The sequence below is a fragment of the Fukomys damarensis genome, unplaced genomic scaffold (genome assembly GCF_012274545.1).
Source record: "Fukomys damarensis isolate Sample0158 unplaced genomic scaffold, DMR_v1.0_HiC HiC_scaffold_12, whole genome shotgun sequence".
Lineage (NCBI taxonomy): Eukaryota > Metazoa > Chordata > Mammalia > Rodentia > Bathyergidae > Fukomys > Fukomys damarensis.
In genome coordinates this window covers 1091859-1099675 of record NW_022900924.1, presented here as the reverse complement: position 1 = coordinate 1099675, position 7817 = coordinate 1091859, and the positions used below count along the sequence as shown (strand labels likewise).

The window sequence follows — 7817 nt, the reverse complement described above, 5'->3', positions numbered from 1 at the left end:
CCCCCCCCCCTTTTTTTTTTTTTTTTTTTTTTTTCCTCTGTAGCTCAGGAGTCTGGACCACTGTCTGGATCAGATCGCACTGCCAGCTCTAAGGGTTAGTTCTGAGACCCTGGCGGTGGCAGAGAGGGCTCTCACAGCTCTCCCTGACCCAAATACTGTCCATGAGGCCTCCCAGCCAGCCACTGAAACTGCTGAGTAATCTGGTCCTCCAGACCCTGACTGTTCTCCCATAGTCTGACTACCAAGCTGGAGAGCAAAACAAATCACCCTTCCCATTCCCCTCTGCCTGTGCCACCTCTTAACCCACCCGGGCACCCCTGCCGCCATGCCATACGGCTCCTCCTCTCTGCTACCAGCAAGGCTTCCTCCAGCAGTAAAGAGACCCTCAGTGCCACTAGGTTACAAGAAAGACTTCCATTCGGAGAGTTGGAAGTTAGAGGAAGCCAATTTAGATGACACTAAGATGCAAAGGGCTGGCAGATCTGAGTGTTTCTGTCTGCTCCGGGGTTACCAAAACTCTGACCTACCCATAGCGGGGACTCTGGGCCCTGGGCTGATGGCTGATGACTCTATGCATAGTCTGCACACACCCGACAGGCATGTCAAGATTCATAAATTACATCGGCTCATGTGGACTATGAGATTACTGTTTAAGGGAGACAACGCAAATGAAAATAAGGGGCTATACCATTGTTCAAAACTCTGGAAGTCTGACTCTAGGCCAGACACCACCTCACCAGTATCAGCCTCCATCAGGCCCGGGCCACACCCCAGCCCTGGCACCTCCTGTTAAGACCTGTGGCCACTGCTGGCATCTGACTGCTCTGACCAAGAGGAGCCAAGTCTGACCTCACTAGCTACACCTCTCCCTGTTGCTCAGGATCCAAACCCTCCCGGCCACGCTGCCATCCAAGCTGTTAATAGTGATACTAACAAGGACACTTACACCTGTTGTTAGTCAGAAAGAAATCCACAAGCCATTAGTTTCTGCTGAAAGGAACAGACCAGGACGGCAGGAGTTAGTCAAGGGGAAGGAGAGGTTAATTAAGAACCAAGGCCAAAGCCAGGCGGGGAGCCTGGAGCCCCCAGATGGGTGGGGTTGGCTGTTAGTGGTCAGCCCCTGGGGCAGCCAGGGTGAAGCAGGGATTAGCTGGGTGAGAGCAAGAGTTAGTTCGAGGTAGCTAGAGATTAGCCCAGAGAGGCCAAGGTGCCTACTGGAGGTGAGGCATGAAATCACCCCCAGGTGTGGCCCCGGCTTAGCGACTGGCGGGCTCTGGGGGAGGCTGGCCGGGCAGGGGCGTGGACAGGGTAGGGAGTGAGGCTGACTTCCTGGCCAGCCTGTGGGCCCCTGGAGTTCATGTCCTGCTCCCCACTTCCTCCCCCTGCCAACCTCCCAGCTCTTGTACAGGTGTTTTCCTCACTGCCTTTGCCACACAGCTACAGACGCCCTCTACCTTCTGGATGTGACAAGTTCTAACCCCCCCCACCTACTTCTGGTGTGAGTTTCGGGCCTGTTCCATCTTTTGGCATAGAAGAACCCCTCCCTAGGCAACTTCCTGTATGGGAAAGGGCCTCCTCACTGATTATTGGCCATCCTTTCTAGTGACTTCCAGTGTCAAAATGCCCCTTTTGTCAGCTTCAAGTATGGAGAATACCTCTGTAGCTGATTTCTTATGTACTAAATGCCTCAATTTTTCAGTGTAGGAAAGACCCCTTTATTGACTTCCTACTTGGGAAAGGCTCCGAAGAGTGACTTCCGGTATGGGCAGGGACCCTCGACCGAGTTCCATTTTGGGACACGCCCTGTTTGACTTCCTCTCCAGAATGGCTACTGTCTCTGTCCCTTTCCAATGAAGAACATTTCCAGGGAAGGAAGCACAAGCCCCTTTTTTCTGTTCTTCTGGCTGGGAAAAGCCCAGAACTGCACACTGTAGACCCACAGGCCTCCACACTCACACCCCAGAGGATGCCCTGGCCCTGCCCACTCCCAGTGGCAACCAGCCTTTTGCACAGAGGAGAGAGGTCATGCTCAGAGTCCAGCCTCCCATATCCGCAGGGCCACCTTCTCCTCCTCTGGGTGTTGTTAATAAGGCCGTCCCTGCCTTAGGCCTGGCCCAGTGGTCTCTGATCTCACAAGCAGCCAACCTGGGGTGTCGGTCTGCAGGGCCAGCCCGGGGACCTCTGCTTGCCAGAAGGAGAGGGACCAGCCCCCAGAGGGACCCAGAGCTCGGCAGGGCTGGGGTTAGTAAGAAGAGAAAACAGGGTTAGTAGGGCTGGGTTAGTAAGTCAGCACAGCACCAGCGGTGGGGGCGCCTTGGCGGACACACACAGGAGTCGCTAGGAGAGAAGAAATAACGCACACAGGTCCGTTAGTTTGTTAAGGGCTGGCAGGGCACAGGTGAGGTGCCCCCAGGTTAGACAAGTTAGTAATCGGACAGGAGAGCTGCCTACGGAAAAGAAAGCTGACAGGGAGGAAGAACGTGGGCAGACACAGGGGTTCGAAGCAAGTGTCTGGCCCCAGGCGCAAGGATCTGTGTGCAGAACACCCAGGGAGACCAGGGCCAGGTTGCAGCTGCTGCCAGACAAGTTTCTGCCCCAACCCCAGCCCTCCTCTTTCTTAATTGTCCTCCAAGACATTCATAAGGGAGAGAATTCTCACTGCAGCCAGTGAGGTCAGAATCGGTGCTCTCCGTGCCCACCTAGGACAGGGGCTCAGAAAAGTGAGGTGACTTGCTGAAGTCCCCCACTGAAGTGGCCAAGCTGCTAGGTCACGCACATGCCCTGTCTGCAGTGAGCATCTGCACAGAGACCCCAGCCGGGCCGGGCCCTCCGGAGCCTCGTCTGCCCCCACGGCCCAGCTGCTACGAAGGCCCATGAGCTGCAGTTAGTAGGGTCTGGCTGCAGGGGTTAGTAGGGCATGCGCGGGCCTGGTTAGTGGGTTAGTTGGTTGGCAGAAGGCCAGGCACCTCGCCACACGCCACAGCGTCCCAGCCGAGCCCTGGGTTAGTAGGTTAATCACACCATGCACTGTAAACACCACTGTAAACACCACTGTTAACACACACTGTTAACACACACTGCCCACCCCTGAGCTGTGGCTCCGGAAACCTCCTGTCCACCAGTTCTGCCCACACCCCAAGTGCGGGGCCTGACCAGGGCAGGGATCCACCTCTGCAGCCCTCAGTCCTGCCAGAACTGAGCCTGGCTGCTTGGACCCTGCCTTCTACTTCTAATCTTGGTGTGGGCCTCAGAGCCCTACCTCCCCCACAAACACCACAGTTCCCCTGGAGATGCTGGGACACTGCTTGTCCTGGGTGGAAACACCCTGCCTGGTTCTGGTCAGGCCCATCCCACAGGGCTGGGTTCTGTTACTCAGGCACACGTGCACACACACACACACACACACGCGCACGCAGGTGTGATCCCCAGAGCCCCCATGCCTGATAGACATGACACCCATCACGACTAGCGTGCCCACCCCTCCTTCCCACAAACTGCATTGAGCCTGCCTGGCCTGGGACCTGAATTCCGGCTCCCCACGTTTCCTTTCCAGCCAATGCTACGCAACACCTGGGTGTGCCCTAGTTACAACATCTCCTATCACCAACAAAAGTTCCCTTCAGAAACCCCAGCCTTGCATGGTCCCCGGTTCTGTGATGCTCTGTGAGAAAAGGATCCTGTGGCCAGAAAGGCCAAGAAACACATCACCCTGTATTCTGTCCCTGAGTATTTGAAATCCCCATGAGCATTTCAAAGGCTCTGATAAGTCCTGCACTGCCTGACCTTACTTTGAACATCTTGCTCTGGTTTCTCCCTAGAAGCTCGGGGCTAAGCCACAGCTTTGTCGCCCTCCAAGGCCCTTGTTGGCTCAGCTTTGCTCGAGAGCCTCTCCGACTGCTGTAGGTGTCACCCCCATTCTCCATGCGAGCGGGCTTCCTCCCATCTGCTGTAGCTAGATAGCACTGAAGATTTGAACCAGGGCTGCATCTTCACTTATTTTCCCCAAGGGTCCGGTCCATGAGTGAGCTCAAAGTAGGTGCTCAATTCCGAGGAGTAGAACTGACCTCTTCCCCAAGCTCATTAGAAAGGGTCGTTAAGACAGCAGCTAGGGGAAGGCCTCGTCGGAGACACCTCGGGCTCAGTAGGTGCCAAGTCAGAGTTAAATCTAAACTCCAGCTAGGTGGGAGTGATTACTGAGCACCGACTAAGCGCCCAGCGCTGTGCCAGGCACATTATCTCTGTAGCTGCCCCTGCACCTGCTCACAGGAACACGGGCTGGCGCCTATTTCAGTGGGTGTCAAGGTTCTTGGAGGCCGGGGGAGTTGCCCAGAGCTGCACAGCAGAGGGCGCACCGAGACCCGATCTGGCTTCAAGTGCGGCTCTCTGTGGACTGGGCTCTGTGCAGGGCCCAGCAGTTCCGCGGGCCCAGGAGGCACCTCGACCCACCCTGGCCGCACCTCTGTTTTCCATTCACTTGCTGCTCCTTTCCCTGCAGGCTGGGGTCCTGGAGGGACGTGGCAGCAGCTTGCCATGCTTGTGGTGGCTGAACTGTGGTCCCCCAAGAGCACAGGCTGGATCTGCAACCCACCCAGGGGCTGTATGCCGACCCAGGACCTTTCAGGATGTGACTGAAGTAAAATGAGGTCATGAGCACGGGTCCCTGGTACCGCAGGACTGGTGTCCTACTATACAAAGCCACCAAGACGCCACGGAGAAAAGGCCGGGTAAGGACACGGTAGAAGGTGCCACCTGTACGGGCCTCCCCTGAAGCCAACCCCCACACCTGGGTCTTGGACTTTCTGGGCTCCAGAAGCCTGAGAAATGCACCGAACCCCTGGGGTCTGTCCTAAGTATTGTTACAGTAGCCTGAGCTGATGAACAACCGTCACTCTCCCCTCCCCAGGAAAAGGACTTCCGGCTTTTAAACTGGTCTTAGGAAAGCCGCGAGCTAGTCTTCTGCACGCAGCAAGACTGTCCCCTCTGCGGGTGGGTGGAACGGGGGGAGGGCACAGGGAAACGGCCCATGGGAGGCTGTGCACAGGCCTGTCCTGCTGGCCTCTGCTCCCAAAGACAGGATCTGGGCACATACATGCGGACCAGGGGGCTAACTGCTGAGCACTTGCCCTAAGCCTGGGCTCAGGTGGGCCTTCCAGCTTTGAGAGGAGCGGATTCTCTTTGGACTACAGGAGTGAGACCAAGGCTGTCTGTTTCCAGTCAGCCTCCCTGACCCCAGCATCCTCACCTCTACCCCTTTTCAAGACAATGCCCTGCCCTATGCCCCTCCGCTTGCCTGCTAGACCCCAGTGGGGGAGGCCTTAGCTCCTCCCCAGCCCTGACCACCCCCTCGGGAGCCATCGGGAGAGAGAGACCTGGAGAGCTCTCACCCAAGAAGCCTCCCCAAATGACAACAGAAGACTCCACTGGGTTCCCCCAAGAAGCCAAGTCTACCCCACACAAGCAGTGCCTCCCCACCTCATCCCTGTTGAGACCTGGCCCTGGGAGGGTGCACTCAGGAAAACGCTCGCCCAGGCAGAGCTGTGGTCACAGGGGAGCCAGAGGAGGCGCGCAGCCCGCATGAGGTCAGGAAGCAGCCTCCAGCCTCAGACACTTGGGCCCAGCAAGGGGAGCGGGTGGAGAGAGAGCTGTGGCCTCTCCACACTCCTGGAGCTCGTGCCGGCCCGGGATCCGGTGCTCAGCTGACCATCTGCCGAGAGCGGCTCTTCTCAGAAGACTTTTCCCACAAGGGCTGCGAAGGGAGATGTCCTCAGGGGTGGGGCCACTGAAGGCTGCTCCTGGGTTCCTGCAGCCAGAATCTATTCACCCAGCTCCCCAGAGCGCAGCAAGTCTGGAGTCCTGGAGATGTGCGGGGCAGTGACCTGGAGAGACAGCACGGACAATGAGGCCCAGGCCTCTGTCCCAGCTCCCTGCAGCCCCCACCCAGCCCCTGTCTGCTGTACAAGTGCAGCAGAGACCCGCAGCCGGTCTCCTGTGCTCCGTACAGGGCAGAAGCCAGGGCTTTGCACAGAAAAATCTTTTAGAAGAAACTCAGGCGCCCAGGGAAGGTGATGAAAGCTGAGAACTTCCCACCAGGCAGGGGTGGCTCAGGGCGGCCCAAAGCAAGCCCCAAGGTCATGGGTGGAGGCAGCGAAGGGTTCGGTGAGAGGAAGGGACCTTCAGAGTTCCCGGGTGACTTGATGTCTCTTTCCAACATTCTCACCAAAAGGACCTCTCTCTAACACCCAGCCCCAACACAAACTCATGTACTTCCCGGGACGGGGAGCTCACCTCCTCGCCGAACTGTGAGGAAGAGGGTTCTTACATGAAGAGCCAAGAGAAGCGGACCGCATGTCTGATGTTCACCTCTGGTCCCAGGGTCCACTGTAAGGAAGATGCCTGGTCTACGTCTGTGGGATGAAGGACCCTGCTGAAACCTCCACCGAGAGGCCACCCACCACGGTCCGGATTCATTCCCATCCACGCCATGACCAAACAGAGCAGCCTTCCGGCCTCTGGATCCTGGGCCTTCTCGTGAGCAGAAGGCTCTGGCCAGGCCCAGGCCAGGGTGGGGAACACGGGAAGAAAGACAACCTGCCCCCATGAGAGGAAGCTCAGCAGCCCCCACCCCGCCCTGCCCGAGCTTACCCACAGCATCCAGCCAACACCTTGGTGGCCCAGGCCCGACGCCCAGCTCCTTCTGCAGAGCCTCCAGATAGGGCCATCCTGGAAGACAGAAGAGCCACCCAGGCCGCAGGAGAGAACCACACCCAGCCCCGCCACCGGCCCAGAGATATGGAGGCCTGGTAGCCCCAGCAACCTCCCTGCTCCCCAACAGCAGAGTGACCCAGAAGAAGCAGGCCAAACTAGGCAGCTTGGGGAGTGCTACGCAAGAACAGCGGACAGAGTCAGGAGTCTGCAGTTCTGTCCCAGCCCTGCTACGAAGTCTGTGTCTGTCCCTACCTCTGCGTCCTGAGATACTTTCAGTGCACAATAGGTGGAAAACAGGAGGGACCCATCTGCCCAGCCTCACCCTCTCCATACCTTTCCTGATACCCTGTGTACTCGAGGAGACTAGGGACCCAGAAGAGGGTGAGCTGGGGCTCTTCTGAGACCAGCCTGTGCTACCAGTCTGGAGAAGGCCAGAGAACGCCCGTGAATCCTAACCCAGGTTTGTTTTTGGTCAGCTATGCCGTCTTCATCAGCCTGCAGATTGGAGCCAGGCAGTCAGGGACCCATCCTCTCAACATACTGCCAGAGCTTGATGTCAGCACCTGGCCAAAGCTAGAGACACACCTGGAGCCTTGCACTAGGGAGAATGTGTCCCACGGGGAACAGTGCTGAGGTTCCCACTCGACTGCCAAGCCAAGGAGCCATGGCTGAGGGCAGGCTGATGGGCCACAGGCGGGTACATGTGAATACTTATCTGCAAGGCTGCTTTCCTGCATGGCCAGGACTGCCTCGAAGAAGCTGGAAATTTCCTTCTTTCCGCTCCGTCCTGAGAGCTTGGTGCAACTCTGCAAACAAACCCTGGGCTGCTCAGCGGAGAATTTTTTGACCCCTTCCCCTGGGCCTATGTAACCAGAATCCTGAGTATTAAGGCAATGTAGTGTCAAGGGACTTTAACTCTTGGGTTAAGGTAATGCTACTTAAAGAATAGAAACTAAGATGTGGACTGTAGAGTCAACTGAATCCTGCTAAGACTATGGTCCCCCAGCCTGACGTATTGAACTTATGAGTCAAAGTTAATTATTTTGAAAGCTTAGCTAGCATCTGGCACATAGGAGATTTTCTTTTTTTTTTTTTTTTTTTTTTTTTTCTTT

General features: G+C 56.9%; 1 long non-coding RNA gene across 2 annotated transcripts in view; it reads right to left on the bottom strand.

The window, feature by feature from the left end:
• Positions 1-10: 10 nt before the first annotated feature.
• LOC104848016 overlaps positions 11-7817 on the bottom strand; it is a 13797-nt gene continuing 5990 nt past the window's right edge. The window contains exons 3-5 of one of the 2 annotated variants that reach the window (XR_776275.3): positions 6643-7511; positions 6286-6404; positions 11-5876 (exon numbers count right to left, since the gene is read on the bottom strand). This is a non-coding gene — a long non-coding RNA (uncharacterized LOC104848016). The remainder of the gene's footprint in view (positions 5877-6285; positions 6405-6642; positions 7512-7817) is intronic. The other variant, XR_004516747.1, reaches the window with a different exon arrangement.